General features: G+C 46.7%; 1 non-coding gene and 1 pseudogene across 1 annotated transcript; both read left to right on the top strand.

The window, feature by feature from the left end:
* The first annotated feature begins 7,434 nt into the window (after positions 1-7,434).
* Positions 7,435-7,500, top strand: LOC144820578 (small nucleolar RNA SNORD58). The gene has a single exon (XR_013607862.1). It is a non-coding gene; the product is annotated as a small nucleolar RNA SNORD58 (small nucleolar RNA).
* Positions 7,501-9,695: 2,195 nt separating this feature from the next.
* On the top strand, positions 9,696-10,120 carry LOC144820103 (ubiquitin-conjugating enzyme E2Q-like protein 1 pseudogene; annotated as a pseudogene).
* Positions 10,121-17,245: the final 7,125 nt, after the last annotated feature.

Here is a 17,245-nt window from a genome sequence, read left to right as displayed (position 1 = left end):
TTGATCATAACGCCTAGCCCCATCCTGGAGTAAGGCTGGACTTATCAAAACAGCAATCACTGGAAACTGAGGGGTTTGCATAGTTTACATGGTTAACCAACTGCAGACAATAGTATTCAAAGCCCTAAATCATAGCACCAGTAACTAATGCCTAGCACTACATTACCCCTCAGTGGTGCTGGAACAATTTTGTGGGGGTACTGTCATCAATGTTACATCAATAAAGTCACAGGGATTGTGAAAAATCCAATGTCATACAAAAACAAGCATTGGCATAGCCAATAGGTCTCGCCTTTGGGAATTTATAAGAGATGACCTTGTCTGTTCCTAAAGGTGTTATTTAAGCGTTAACACATTTAATATAGAGTCCTTAGTTTTAAACCTAAATAAATAATGAAGTCATACTATTACAAAATGTGCTGCATTATGCTGCATAATTTGCCGTTCTTGATGTATAAGTTACTCAATCCTGCTACGTAATTTGGCTCTTTTTGGCCGCATAATTCCAGTTGCCCAAAAAACCCCTGCAAGGAGCCGCTTTCACTGGAGCTATGTAGCGTTGTTGTAATTGCATTTATATAGCACTTTCTACGTTTGACGAGGCGTGAAAGTGCTTTTCGGCGAGTAGCAAGGTACTCTGTAACCGAAAAAGGATTAGTCGTGAATTAGTATATGGAAATATGAAATACATTTGCCTGGTGGACGTGTGACTTAAATATTAGGATTGAAAAAGGATATTGGAGGAATAGAAGAGGAAAGCTTTTTTATTTATATGGCACTTGCTACCCCCGATGAGGCGATGAAGTGCTTTTTGGTAGGTAGCACGCTACTCCGGAACCCAAACAGGATTAGTGGAGAATTAGTATGAGGAAATATGAAATTAATTTGAGTAGTGGGCATGTGGGTTTTTTATTTTTATAGAATAGGATAGTGGAGTGATAGGAAAGAGAAGGGTCTAGAAAGTGTTTTTGGAGTTCATAGCAGTAAAAGGAAGAGGTTTGGGATCAGTAAAGGGTAGGTGGGGGATAATCTCGTTAGAATGAGTTCACTGTAAAAATCACAGATGCACTTGAAATGTGGATGTCCCGGCAAAGATCTGTTTACAGAACCAAGGTGTGTGGTTGGGTCAAGTTTGTGCTACGTAAATAAGCCAAAAAAAGTTTAGGTCCATGTAGCTTTGCTATTGTGTCCTGACTTGAGGTCCTTTTTAGGTCTCGTGACCTATCAATGCGCATGCGCATTGAGAGAAGCGAGACTATAGGGCTTTAAACAAAGTTTAACTAACTGTGGCGATTTGGTGCTGTGCCCGTGGCTTTTAGGTCAATGCGCAAGCGCATTGACCTAAAATGCGCGTGCACATCATCAAATCGCCGTCTGTTCCCTCAGGCGCACTCCTCCCACACCTTTGAAGTGAAGCTTAGCTTCACTTCAAAGGCCCCTGCTGCTTAACACCCTCTCCCCACTCCGCCCCCTCCCCTGCCCGCCATGTCGCATTTCTCCTCCCCCCCTTCTCTGCCTTCAATCCGTCTTGTTTCTCTTTGTAATTCCGCACGGCTTGCCCAACTCTGTTAACATCTCTTTTTATTTTTGGAAACTCTGGCGCCGCACTTAGGGTGCACCACTGCGCTCGCTTTTCCACTATTTGCTCCTCGTTGTACTGCATTGTAACTTTAAGTATTAACTACATGGGCGCCGCGCTTAATATTTTAGCAGGCGCCCGGTTGTATATATTTTATTTGCTGCTTAACACCCTCTCCCCACTCCGCCCCCTCCCCTGCCCGCCATGTCGCATTTCTCCTCCCCCCCTTCTCTGCCTTCAATCCATCTTGTTTCTCATTGTAATTCCGCACGGCTTGCCCAACTCTGTTAACATCTCTTTTTATTTTTGGAAACTCTGGCGCCGCACTTAGGGTGCACCACTGTGCTCGCTTTTCCACTATTTGCTCCTCGTTGTACTGCATTGTAACTTTAAGTATTAACTACATGGGCGCCGCGCTTAATATTTTAGCAGGCGCCCGGTTGTATATATTTTATTTGCTGCTTAACACCCTCTCCCCACTCCGCCCCCTCCCCTGCCCGTGTCATGAAGTCTGCACCAATGGCTAGCACTAGGAGCTTCACCTACTCCTGCATTCTTCCTGCTTGGGGTTTGCCAACCTAGGCGTCCGCAGGCTACAGCACCAATGCCCCGTTGGGCGCTTGGCCTGCCTTCTCAGCCTTCCATGGAGCGCGACGTCCAGGCCACCCCTGCAGCACGGTCATTGGTACTGAAAGCTCAGACAGGATACACGCGTGCTGCCCAACCTCCCACGCCGCAGGCATCGATCCGCTCATGTGATCCATTCTCGCCATGGCTGCGTCAGGCAGTGGTGCCGCTGCGGCTCTCGCGCTACTTTTATTTGCGCTATGTTTGAGAAGTAACGATGCTCTGCATACCAAGGGAGCAGTGCCTCTGGACACAGTCACCTTCGCAAAGGTAAACGCTCCGATTTGATTCCTTATTTGGTCTGCCCTTCTCACGTACAGCTTTTAATTTCAACGCTATCGGTTTTGTCTTGTGTTCCACCTCACCCCGTTACAAAATACAAATTTAAAATTACTAATTTGTCACGTGGCCGGCTTTGCTGTATTCCGTAGGTTCTCTGTGACGGTTGCGCTCCGGAAATAACACAAAATAACTGAAATTACTTTAAATTCTACCGCTCATGCTTCACAGACGTACGAGGCCGGTTCCCTATAAAAAAATATTGGTCCTTGGGGCTGCACCGCTGCAGTTATTTCTCCTCTTTAAAACGCTTATTTCGCTAGACACTGTTTTGCTATAATTAATTATCGTTTTCATATAAACAAACACCTGCCCTGGCTGGGAAACAACCAATGCGGAAGGGACAGGTTAGCGTTTGTGCTGATTTAGAACAATCGCGTGAAGACAAGTTTTCGGGTTTCAGGAAGCGTGACTGGCTCGGCAGCGCCAGCATTTCCATCTATTGGCTTAGGGAAGGGCGAGTGCCAGTGTTTGCATATGTAAATTCACAAAGCCTATGGGCGTGTGCACGAGAGAATGACTGTGACCGAGAGCTCATCAGCCCGCCAGCTAACATTCAACAGTTATACAAATGGGCCGGTTCTGTGGTCCGGCACTTTTTTTTTATTTGAGAGGGAGAGTACCGGCTCTTCTCAAGGGAGACGTAATACTTTTAATTAGAGTGTACAGGCACTTCTCAGAAATAAGCATTTCAAGCGCATTGGCGAGAATTATAGTAAGTGGTAAAGAAAAGTCTACCAAAACATCTGCGGACCCCATATCATGCACATCCACTGCCACATCCACTGCCACATCCACCACCACATCCACCACACTCACCACCACCACCACATCCACCACACCCACCACCACTACATCCACCACCACATCCACCACAACATCCACCACAACCACCACCCCATCCACCACTACCACCACCACTGCATCCACCACCACCACCGCATCCTCCACCACCACATCCACCACCACATCCACCATCACCACCATCACATCCACCACCACCACCACATCCACCATCACCTCCACATCCACCATGACATCCACCGCCACATCCACCATGACATCCACCGCCACATCCACCACCACATCCACCACATCCACCACCACCACATCCACCACCGCCACATCCACCACCACCACCACCACATCCACCACCACCACTTCCACTTCCACCCCTCCCCTTTCTATCTTCCACCACCACCACATCCACCACCACCACCACCACATCCACCACCACCACTTCCACCAGCACAGCATCCACCACCACCGCATCCACCACCACCACCACATCCACTACATCCACCACCACCACCACATCCACCACCACCACCACATCCACCACCGCATCCACCACCACCACATCCACCACCACATCCACCACCTCATCCACCACCTCATCCACCACCACACCCACCACCATCACTTCCACCACCACATCCACCACATCCACCACCACTTTCACCACATCCACCACATCCACCACATCACCACCACATCCACCACCTCCACCACCACCACCAACACCACATCCACCACCACATCCACCCCCACATCCACCATCACCACCACATCCACCATCACCACCACCACCACATTCACCACCACATCCACCACCACCATATCCCCCAGATCCACCACCACCACATCTATATGTGTGTGGCTCTGTGTGTGTGTAGGTGCAAATTGCAATGTTCTTGGATTTTCGTCACAATAAAATACACTGAACATAATCTTCACAAAAGTTATTTACAAACGTTTAAGCTATTGCCATTATAAATTACAATAACTTTTATTTAAGTATTAATTATTTACAAAATTAAAAGCCATTGTTATTTGTAATATCAATACATCTAAGTCACGTAAATACAACACACATTGCATTACAAATGCTATAGGTGTCACATTTGCAAAAGTTAAAACTATTGACATTGTAACTGACAAAGCTATTAATGTTGCTACTTTCAAAACCAACACATAAATAAAAAAAGTGTCCTTTACAATACCAATAGCTCAAACTTTCCTAATGCGAGACCTATTGCATTTCCAATGCTTGTTGTAGTGGAGAGCGAGTGGACATTCCCATACAGTTGTAGGATGTTTCTCTAATGGTTGTTGACGTGCCTGGTGACTACTGCATGACCCTGGACCAAGAGTCCTGGCTTCTAGTCCACTGTGGCACTTGTTGTAACGTGTCGCTGACTTAAAATCGAAAGACAAATATGACAGGTTGTGATTTGAAAGACGTACAAGTACCAGAATGGGCCGGAGAGTAAAAAAAGGAATGTTGCCAATGCTGACGATCTCTTGTCTGAAAACAGCCACACCTCAACTTCAAGCTTGCACATTTGACCAAAAACTGTAGTGTGCTTTCAAATACTGTGCTAGTTGCTTTTTCAACCAATGGCATTAAAGCGCTACATGGGTGCCAGAATATATGTGCATGGTCTGGTAAATTTTTTTCATTATATACATAAACGTGAAGATTAAGTGATTTGCACATAATCACATGATGTTACAGCGCCGTCAGGACACTTGTCCCACTTCAAAAGTTGACAGCTCTGGCAGGCCACCTTGCTGATCGGACTTAGGGCTGAGGAGGCGCTCCTTGTTGTGGTAAAGTACTTTGTAATAAATTACTTACATTTAATTTAACAAAGTTTCTTGAGTAATGACTAAGTGAATCATTACAATAGGTTTCCCATGTATGCGAGTTTAAGCTACTGCCACTGTAATTGACAATGCCTTTTTTTATGTTTTAAAAACCAAAACATAAATGAAAGGCATTGTTATTTATAATGCCAATAGCATTACACTCAATGAGCAGGATTTGATCAAGTCTGATTATCCTAAATAATCACGCTCCATCAGGAGCTAAAACTTTAGTGCGGTAATGGAGCCCCGCACTAAAATGCGGTAGAATAACACCCAATCTGTAGCACTTGCTGCTAAGGATATTCCTGAATATGGAACTCTAGCAGTCTCAGTTCAATAAATCATCTTTCAATATGGAACCAGCTGCAATAACCGCTGTATCATTTCCTGCAACGGTGACTACCTGGGAAGTGATTTTCAGATGGAAAGCTGTAGTGTCATCGATATACGAATTTCGTTTTTAGGTTTCGCCTGGCGTTCACTGCGCAGCAGTGTCGCACAGGCGAAATTTTTTGATCTCCAGTATGGGGCTTTAACCCGCCTCTCTCTTCCATTGGCTAGCTCCATAAATGGAGGCTAGCCATTGGAAGAAAGATGTGGCAATCATTCTCTGAGCAGATTCGTGGGCGTTTCTGTGTTTCTTAGCCCCGCCCCCTTTTCTCCGTCATGCAGCGGAGGGCGTTTGTTTATTTTTTTTTTTCCAAGGTTTGATTTTGTCATTCCACGAAGATGGCGCCCGGGCAGTAGCTTACTTGTGAAGCTCTGCAGTGCCGTCTTGAACCAGCGGACGTGGCCGCTACGTTTTGGACAGTTTATTAACATTTACAAATGTGAGATTGGGTGGTCAGTCTATCTCTGTCCAAGCAGCTCGGTCTTGGAATGCCCTGCCGCTCTCTCTGCGATCTTCAGCCACACTGGCGGAATTCAAGAAGGGGCTAAAAACCCACCTTTTTAATCTCAGTATCTAGTTGCTTTTTTTTTTCTCCATTTGGTTCGGCTCTGTCTAAAGGTTACATATCGCGCCAGGATACTCTGTAGTAGCAGAGCGCGTAATAAAATATTTTATACATACATACATTATACATACAATTGAACAAAAATACTATCGCATTTTTATATTTTGTAATATAAACGTATTATTTTGGCAGTAATAACGTAAATTACATCCGAGGTAACAATCACGAAATCATATTCAATGTACTTATTCGACTTAGATAGATTGCTTTCAAAACGTGAATGCTTATCAGATGGTTCTTTTACATAAGGTGTAAATAATAGTTTTGTTTGCGGCTGATCGAGATCTCGCGATATTTTGAAGTCGTCATGCCGCTCCCGGCGTGCTCCGCTTTCTCTTCCTGCGCGGCCTGACTGAGGTGAGTGAGACATGGTATCCAGAGCTGAGAGAAGGAGACTAACTTCAATCCGGGGGGAATCTTCGCCATCCTGTCTTGAAACCCTTCGGTTTAGTGCTTGGAGAGCAGGATCGTTCTTCCACACAGAACCCTCCATGTTACTAGCCCTGTTGTGTTTTGGTTTTGCGGGAGTTTGAAGTATAACCGGGCTATCTATGGCTGTCCGCGTTGAAATGGCCTCACTGTGGCTCTACTGTGTAATGAGGCGCTGGGCACAAATAGAACAGCAGCGTGTGTCCCTCCCGGTATGTATACTGTCCGTTTTACGCTGTCTGGCCATTTTAATGGATCACCTGGACACTGGTAGCAAATGCCTTTCTATTCCTTCTCTGCCGGGATGACTTGAGGATTGCACCCCCCTTTGTAAACTAAAGTAAATTGTAATAGGCCTGTTATCACTGATTTGTATGTTAGACTACGTAATTGGGTCTAAGAAAGGCACGGTAACGCTTTGCATACACTCCCTGCATACGTGTCTGCATTGCTAAATGTTTGTACCGACTAGAAGTTTGGCAGCGCTAACTAATGACTCCATCTTAGCCAGTGTATTTTTGTTTGTAATTGCATTAGGGATATCTAACAGGAAAGGACAGTTATGTGATTATCAAAAACATCGTTGTATGACCCACTCCCGTCACATCTTTAAAAAGAATTTGACCATTTCTCTTTGAGTTTTTGTTTGATAAATAGCAGCGTACATTTTCGGGAAATGCTTTATCGTATTCGTTCCACAGGTTTTGAGAGGGACTTAAAAGGCTACTAACTAGTTGTGGCACTCTTTCCTGACGTCATATCCAATGAAGCGAAAATGGGCTGGGCATGTTGCTGCGATAATGATGTTCTTAGGACACCTTTGAATTGATTATGAAACTAATTTGATTTCTTAGCAGCGAAAAGTTAGTTGTAAACCTATTTAAAAGGACGCATCGTTGCCTGTGTGTGTGTGTGGCTCTCTGTGTGACTCTGTGTGTGTGTGTGTGGGGGGGAGGCTCTGTGTGTGTGTGGGGAGGCTCTGTGTGTGTGTGTGTGGGGAGGCACTGTGTGTGTGGGGAGGCTCTGTGTGTGTGGGGGGGCTCTATGTGAATGACTGTGGCTGGCCATGTATGTGTGTGTGGGTGGCTTTGTGTGGGTGGCTCTGTGTGTGGGTGCAAATGCAAATGGTCTTGCATTTGCAAGAGATTAAGCTATTGGCATTGTAAATGACAGTGCCATTTATTTATATGTTTTAAAAACAAAAACTGTGTGTGGGGCTCTGTGTGTGGGGGGGCTCTGTGTGTGGGGGGGCTCTGTGTGTGTGGGGGGGCTCTGTGTGTGTGTGGGGGGCCCTGTGTGTGTGGGGGGGCTCTGTGTGTGTGGGGGGGCTCTGTGTGTGTGGGGGGCTCTGTGTGTGTGTGGGGGGGCTATGTGTGTGTGGGGGGGCTTTGTGTGTGTGTGTGTGGCTCTGTGTGTGTGGCTCTGTGTGTAGCTCTGTGTGTGTGTGTGTGGTTCTGGGTGTGTGTGTGTGGCTCTGGGTGTGTGTGTGTGTGTGTGTGTGTGTGTGTGTGTGTGTGGCGCTGTGTGTGTGTGTGTGTGGGGCTCTGCGTGTGTGTGTGTGTGTGTGTGGCTGTGTGTGTGTGTGTGTGTGTGTGTGTGCAAATGCAATAGGTCTCACATTTGCGAGAGATTAAGATATTGGCAATGTAAATGTCAATGCCATTTATTTATCTGTTTTCAAAACCAACACATAAATAAAAAATTTGTCATTTACAATGTTATTAGCTCTAACTTTTGCAAAGGCCCGACCATTGCATTGTAAATGCTTGTTTGCAACTTTACCTCTTTTCGGTCTTAGAATGTTGGCGGGTATGACACGTGGATTATAACAGTTTTGTATGGCTAGGGTTGAAAACTGTAGAAAGGGTACATGCGCCTACTTTTTTAGGTCTCGTGGTGATTACAGCGTGAAGCGCTGTCTCGCCAGAGACCTATTGTGAGCGACGCAGCTTTCCAGGAGACAGCACCTGGCCGCGCGCATTTCCTCTCCGAGAAGGCGATCGGGGCGGGCCACGCGCACGCGATTGCGCTCGCTGTGCCCAGCTGCTGTCTCCTGAGAAGCTCAAACACGACACACGCATGCGCATACACAGAGACACACACACACACGAGCGCCCATGCACGCACGCACACATACATACAGAGAACCCGCCATCGCATACACACACGTGCGCACACACACATACACAAGTGCACCGAGACCCCCCCCCCCACAAGTAAGGCCCAGTTACTGCCACTCCGGGCTTCAGCCGCCACCGCAGGACTCTCCCTCGGGCATGGGAGCCCCGCGTCACCAGCACTGCTTCTCTCCGTGGCACTCCGTGGGCGCATGCACGGGCTTCCGAAGACGGAAGTCCCGCCCCACGGAAGGTTTCGGTTTCGCTCACATCTGAATCGCTGGGGCGTGTGGTGAGTACCCTTTATTAAGAACCTGCCCTTCGCCAGGGATATCATTGCTCTTATCAAAGCTTGTTTATTTTATGTTCTAGGGTCTGTCTGTACAGTGTTATATCTTGTAGTCTTAGCACAGACCATTAAAGAAAATATTTCAACCCTTACCTCCCAGCTGACACCATGTCTCCAGGGAACATGCAGCCACTCTTCACTCTACTCTGCATGCTGGATATTGTAGTTTCTCTTTTTAGGGCTCGGACTCCACCCCCTGAAAGGGGAGGAGTTAGAGAACTAATGTTAAAGGAGAAAAAAAAGAAGAAGAGGGCCTTGGAGAGAGAAATTCCAGACATTCCTTAGCGTTTTCTGTCATCTGGTCAGTGATTCGTCTTCCTTGTGTTTTCTTTTTAATAGGCTTGAAGTGATAGGGTAAATGTAGTTTTGTTCCGCCATTTTGAGGCATATTTCGTGCGTGCTCGCGCAAAGAAGTACATTAATTATATTTAGGAGCTGTCAGGGTGGCCGTGTAATGCATTGCAGATGGTGCGCGCGCGTTCACCATCTAGCAGTGTGTTTGTCGGGCGCGCGTCCTCCTCCTTACGTGCACACAGGCATATACGCCGTGTGCGGCTCCTTCCTGCCGGGTGCGCAGCCGGCGGCTGATGAAGGAGCTGCAGGACATCCGCAAGCTGAGCGAGCGCTTCATCACGGTGGAGCTGGTGGAGGACAGCCTCTTCGACTGGAACGTCAAGCTGCACCAGCTGGACAAGGACTCCACCCTGTGGCAGGACATGAAGGAGACGGGCACCGAGTTCATCCTGCTCAACCTCACCTTCCCGGACAACTTCCCCTTCTCGCCGCCCTTCATGCGGGTGCTGAGCCCGCGCCTGGAGAACGGCTACGTGCTGGACGGGGGCGCCATCTGCATGGAGCTGCTCACCCCCGCGGCTGGTCCAGCGCCTACACCGTGGAGGCCGTCATGAGGCAGTTCGCCGCCAGCCTGGTGAAAGGGCAGGTAAGCTTTTATCTTAAGAGGGAGAGTACCGGCACTTCGCAGAAACAAGCCGGTACTCTGATATTTGCGTAGTGACACAAACTTTAGCCACACAGGAGAATTTGCACCCGTGCCACCCGCCGAGCAAGCACCTCGTAGAATCTTATCCTTTCCGAGGCAGAGGTCTCGATGATCTGCTGTAAGGGTAACATTTGAGAGAAATAGTATTTTAACTGGACAGGCGAGTGTTTGTAAATAGCAACACCGCCGCTGAGCCCCCTTCCATCAACGCAGTGTTTTTCCAGTTTCCTCCTCGCTCCGCCCGCGGTATTGCCCAAGATAGTTCGTTCATTCATAACGAGGCGGGACTTCTGCGAACTGTGCTCGTGAGTCGCTGACCTTTGAGCTATTTCCCTCGAGCGTGGCCCCTCCACCCGTGTCCTGTTACCGTGGTCTTAAATGACATGGGCTTCAAGGGCCCGAGGCAGCCCCCCGGTATGCCACCTGCTCCTGGCATCAGAATGGAGTGACTTCTGGGTCGCGGAGTAAGAAGGGAGGGTATGTATGGTAGACGTTTCCATACTTGTGTTGTATAGTAGGCACGGCGCTGTTTTCTGCGATTCATTTTCAACAGGGAATGTCATTCAGTGGAATGCGGCTTCAGAGCTCGCTTACATCGAGGCAGATACATCGAATGACCACGAGTTAGCTGAAGTCCTATCAGTGCACTTCGAGGCAGTTCAAATGCAACCCTCCCAAAAAGGATTCAGAAAATACGGATGATGGATTGTGTTTAGCCCAGTAGCTAGGAAGGATGCCACGGGCCCTGGACCAAGCAAGGAAAACGCACCCGTTCACTGCTGTAGGGATAGTAAAATGATCAGGCTTCAACGTGCCCCTTGGGCCTCTAGGCCCCAGTGCCACTGCACTTGCTGCACTTGCTGCACCAGTGGCACGCGCCTGGTTTATTCTTCACATACAGACACATCTGGGCCTCTGAAGACATGGTGACAACACACACACAAGTGTTTGGGCACATCACGGCTTGCTGGAAAGACACAGTAAATACTTTGAAACCACCATTGCCACTGGGGTCAGAGACGGTGCTGCCGTCTTACCACCCTTATTTTCGATTCACCCGTGGAAGGGGGATCTCTAAAGTGTTCTCCAAAGTTGGGGGGTAGGCACACTGCTAGACTGCTCAAGGTCAAGAAACAGAGATGGTACCTAGGATCTGAAAATTTGAAGGTTGTCTTTTACTATACCAGTAGGGGGCTCCAGTATATCTTTGATTTCAGCGTCATTGTTTTTTATTTTATAAAAACATACGATTAACACAATCAAGACTGAAATACATTGCTATCAAGTCACGATCAAGTTGGCCATTAAATCATCACCACATTAGGATTGATAAAATGACCGACATTAGCGGTTTTAGGATATTAAACCTAGAAATGCTGTAAAATAAAATGACAACAAACAGGGCAAGATTTTCTTCATTATCGCATATGAAAGCACTTTCAAATATGTGAGTTCAGGATACCAGTTGTACAAACACCGATTGTGTTCAATAGACTATAATGTTCATCTATAATAATCTGGGCCATTACAGGGTTTACATGACAACTGTCCTGCCTTTTAGTTCACTAATGGTTCATGTTTAAAAACGATCACTTGTACAAAGTACTTCTCAGTGCAGAGCTATAAAGTGACGTATTAATATCAAAGTTTCCACATGTTAAGGAAATGCACATTTTGTTTTATAATATTTTACGTGAAGTTTGTTGTATGTTTTACATAGCAAACATTTTAAGGGCTCGGCTCGTGCACAGGCTCTAAGAGCCAAACCAAACCCTTGACTGGGCTTGGCTCTCACTGTTAATTTGTTGGCTCGATCATCTCTACTACAAATTAAAATGTTCAATTCATGAAGGTGGTCTGCATTCTAAATAGAGCTAGGTCATGACGGGTCTCCAACCTAATGACTTTCTGATTATGTCTCCATGTGTGTGGCAGCGTCATACATAAACTTAAACTTTACAATCTACACCTCTGGAGTTTTGAGGCAGTTTACCGCGGCCCACATATGATCCGATTTACATTCTCAACCTTTACGAATGAGCGGATAACTCCGATATTCTGTGACAGACAGTCACACCTATGATTAGATGTTTCACATTGAACTCAAAACCTAAGTCGCCTGATCTTGGGAGGCCATCCTGTGATGCGTGTTCCCTATACAGAGCAAACTGGGTATCCATAGCTTTTGGGGTGCATAGTCTAAAAGGACTAACTGCTTCACCTGCATTAAGGTGTGATTCTCTCACCAGCTCAACTCAGATCATCCCTCCGTCTTACCAACTAAAGGTGTCTGCACTCTTGCAGTGTGCTAATGTGGCCAGATAACATTACTGGGCCTACTAGCTGGTGTTTACTCACACACCTATTCAATCAACCATGCGACCTTCACGCTGTTGCACCCATGCTAAGATAAAAGACCATCAGTTAACAGCATCGGATCCCATAAGACACAGTAGGGTGATTCACCATTAATCTTACAAAGATAAACCCCAGGCAATAATCTTCACCTGTATAATGCATGAAACTCTGGATCCGTACAGCGTTCCTCCTCACCCTTCTCTTTCGGACTACAACATCAGCATCAACACACTAAAATGTCTCAGATCTGACATCCAGTCAGCGTGCAACTGTTAAAAATAGTGGAGCAGCAGCAATCTGCCATTGAATACTAACTACTTCAGCTAAAGGCACATTTATTGCAAAAAGAGCAACCTCCACTTTGAAAATGCAGCACTATACACATTAACAAACAGCACAGATGATTCAGGGCAATGTAAGTCAATACCACAATAAGGAAAAAAAAGTGCAGGTAGGTCTCTTTCCAGGCACATTGACTACATGCACTACGTGCCCTGGATCTCTGTTACAAAAAAAACATGTAATACTGCTATGAGTTTTAGGAGAACTGACGCAGTCTATGATGTTTTAACGGAATACGTATTTGAATTTTATTATCATTATAGATGTCGAACTTTTCTAATTGTTCTTTTATGTAATGTGATTACATATTGTGCTATTATGGTTGTTTGTTTCAACCGAATAAAGCTGGGAGGAGTTTGAGAACTAATGTTAAAGGAGAAAAAAAAGAAGAAGAGGGCCTTGGAGAGAGAAATTCCAGACATTCCTTAGCGTTTTCTGTCATCTGGTCAGTGATTCGTCTTCCTTGTGTTTTCTTTTTAATAGGCTTGAAGTGATAGGGTAAATGTAGTTTTGTTCCGCCATTTTAAGGCATATTTCGTGCGTGCTCGCGCAAAGAAGTACATTAATTAGGAGCTGTCAGGGTGGCCGTGTAATGCATTGCAGATGGTGCGCGCGCGTTCACCATCTAGCAGTGTGTTTGTCGGGCGCGCGTCCTCCTCCTTACGTGCACACAGGCATATACGCCGTGTGCGGCTCCTTCCTGCCGGCCCGGGGAGCTGCTCTGCCGCTCTCTGCAGAGTACGGGCGACCGAGCGGGGAGCAGCATTCCCAAAAGAGGGAGCCCCAGAACCGAGGCCCACATCCGCAGGCCCATGAACGCCTTCATGGTGTGGGCCAAGGACGAGCGCAAGCGGCTGGCTCTACGGTTCCCGGATGTGCAGAACGCCGAGCTCAGCAAACTGCTAGGTAAGGCCCAGCGCCCAGAAGCTAAAATAGGCAACACTTAATAATAATGATTAATAAGACGAATTTCCAATCCTTTGCATAGCACTCAAGTTTTGTTTTAACTTTTTATGTACTCCATGTTGCCCTATAAGTATTGTCGGATTCCGTGAGATAGGTTGATTTGCCCAGGACCGCGAGGTTTGAACAGAAGCCTCCTTGCCCAGAGCCAGATAGCCCACTTCAGAAGAAATGCCTCCTACACTATTTCCTTAAACAACACTTGTAGTTGACTGTGCATAGTGTCCACACACTAGAGGCATCAGATCATTCCTACTATACATATATTGTTCCTAAAGAACCCGAGGTTAAAGCGAACGGGGCCCGATTGCCACTGCTGTATGTTACTGCTAAAACTGTTTATACATATTTTCATATTACTGATGCTTTCAGCGCTTAATTTGAGCCGGTGGTTTTCGGTGCTCGGCACTAGCACTTAAATGTCCGCACCGGCTTCAGTGACAGTCCACCACATGGTGGCGCGGTCTTTAATTTTGACATGTGCACAACAAACTTATTTATTAAGACAATATAGATTAAAAATGAATTCCAGCCTTCCACGCCATTATTGTAGCTTAGTGTGGCCTAAAACAGTTTGAATTGTCACACTTTTAGGAGTGAGATGGTTAGGTGGTTTGTTGGTAATGGTATTGGCAAAAAAAAAAAAGGGAGGGGCAATATGTGGTGCAAGCTGCAGTGGTCTTCCGTGATGGGCCCTGGCACTTTTTTTTCTCCAATTTTTGATTTATTCTGATTTCGATATTGCATTTGAAGCTAATTATGTTACTAACGCTGGCGGTGAGTTTCGAGGCTTCTGTTAAGTATGATGCATTTCGACCTCGTCTCCTCCTCAGACGGCAGCATCACCCCCGTTCGTCCCCACTCACAGTTACGCTACTACGCATGTGTTCTACTGAGGGGTGTTCTATATCACATTAATGTCAAGCCCTGGCCCTATGAGGTGACGTCCCCACTCTTGTGTGATTGAGGGCGGGTCGCGCATTCTTCTTGGGCCTCTCTGGACGTGTACGGAGGCCGGGCGGTGTGCAACAAGTCACTTCTGGTTACAACCGACCCGAGCCAGTCTCGGACTGTAGATGACCCCCACTCCCCTTGTTTAACCATAGCGCTCCGACGCACTGAGAGGCTAATCAAGGAATTATTGCTTTTATGGACTCTTTCCCTGTTTTTTTCTTAGTTTAAATCGGACTGTGCGTGTGTGCTGAATATTTGCAGATTGCTTTTTAGAAACTAAGTAGACACTCGCACAGAGCGACTTTTATGGGAAGCCCCGTCGCTATGTAGGCTTAAAAACTCCTAAATGGCGCGCAGATAATAGTTGATAAAAAGACACTTGCGTGTTCTGATTTTACGGTACATTTTTCCGTAGAAAATTCAATGTAAATGAAAAGTATGTACTGGCAGCTTTCTAGCTCGCTGCTTGTCTTTTGCCACCTCTGGAATTATAGTGGTTTCAGTGGGGTAACATTAGCACCTGCTTTACCGTGCACAGGCTCAAGTTTCGATACCTCACAGGGTGGTTGATCACGTATTTAACACACGATACAGTTTGAATGGATGAGTGAATCAACTAGTGAGCACCTGAAAATAAATAAATGCTTGAAGGAGTGAACAAAGCAGTGTCTAAACGAATGCATACTTTGTGCTTAACGCACCCAGTTAGGGCTTCGAGCGCTTTGGTGATCATGGTTAGAACAACGGAGGGACCGATTTAGAATTTAGACACTTGAGTTAAAGATGCTTTTTCAGGAACCCTTTGAATTGCATGAAAGGCACTTTTCAGAATGAGTATTTAGTTGGAGCAAAGTACACACTTTTAAAATGTTCAACTCTGCTGTGTACGAAAGTTTATGGATTTGCGTTTGCGTGCAGCTTCATGTGCACGCGCGCAAAATTAAAATAGTCTTGGAAATACAGGAAGGACATCACAGGCAGTAACGGTGCAATATTCTCACACTCACAAGGAGATCACTGGCAGTACACACCACATGAACACATTCCATAACACATAGCAACAATACATTGGCATTTACAATGGCATTAGCTCAAACTCAAATAAATCCGAGCCCGATTGCATTTCTAATGCTTGTTCCAATATTACCGTGGGACTATACGAGCAAACATGCAGAGTGCTGTTGGTTGAAAACTCAGGACAAGTTGGACAGGCCTCTGTGGGGCGTGCGTTAGGTTGACAGGATTGGTACCTATAAACGGACCCGTAGGGCTGGACAGGGTCAGTCGTCTGTCAAAACTAGAGGCTGTAAGTGTAGAATGCAAAAACTAAAATCGGACTGCGACTTGCTTCACTTTTAAGCTCTGATGTACACACGAGCGCCCACGCACACATACATACAGAGAACCCCCCCACCCCCGCCGTCGCACACATACACACACACACACCGCACACACACAGAGACACACACGAGTGCACCGAGACACCCCCCCCGCCGTCGCACACATACACACACGCGAGTTGGCTGAACTCCATATCCGGCGCCGCGTGCTCGGGCAGACACCTATTTACGTGTGGCAGGTTCGTACTCCTTCTATGTCACTGTTTGTAATGTGACTCGCATGTGCAGCGCACACTGAGGGCGGAGTCGAAGTGTAACGCGTTAGTTGTGGTTGACCCTCTGAATCCATTGGATTTGTGGAATAAAGCTCCCTTTTTGCACTTTCTGTCGTTTGTGGACCTTCCACGTCATTGCCTGTGGCGACAGATTTCCTTCTTTTCCACCGTCGCACCCACATTTTGTACATTGTCGGTTCTCTGTTTTTCTGCTGGCACTCACTCCAATGCTACCTCTGCGCTTCAGTCAAGTCGCAGGATTCCTTCCCAGGGGGTGACCTGCGCTGCCATTGCTCCCAGCAGCCACCACTGGACTCTTTCTCCAAGTGCCGCAGGATCGGACTCGCCATCCATGCCCTCACCGATTACACGGTCTCTATAGTAGGCAGTGGGCCCTGACATGGATTACCGTGTGGGGAATCCTAGTGTGACATGGCAGCAGCAGCCGGGAGCCCCCAGGCCTCCCTGAAGCAGCTCACATGCGGCTGCCACTTCAGCTGCTTTCAATTTGGAAATGGTACATTAGCAGCTAGCCTCAGACTTGACAGCTGAGGAGGCGCTATAATGTGCGGTGACTTTGCGGTGAGTGATCTTGCATATTCCGAGGGCCCTTGCCTTTTAGACATTTAGTGATTCAAGTAGATATGTTAAAGCAGATCAGATGTTTACTCTATCATATATATATTTTTTTCCGAGTTTTATATAGCGCCAACTTGCCCCGAATCGGGTATCAGAGCGCTTTACACAGCACCACCAGCTGCATTACATGAGGACACTTTAATTTTTTGGTTAAACACGGGGAGATTCAGTGATTTTCCCATATTCGCAGGATATTCAGTAATATATATATATGACGCATCTATTATGTGTAGGACGGCCCCTTGGCAGCTGCAGAGTGCCCCCCC

This window comes from Lissotriton helveticus, chromosome 2_1, assembly GCF_964261635.1.
Source record: "Lissotriton helveticus chromosome 2_1, aLisHel1.1, whole genome shotgun sequence".
NCBI classification, from domain to species: domain Eukaryota; kingdom Metazoa; phylum Chordata; class Amphibia; order Caudata; family Salamandridae; genus Lissotriton; species Lissotriton helveticus.
This window is presented reverse-complemented; position numbering and strand designations above follow the sequence as displayed.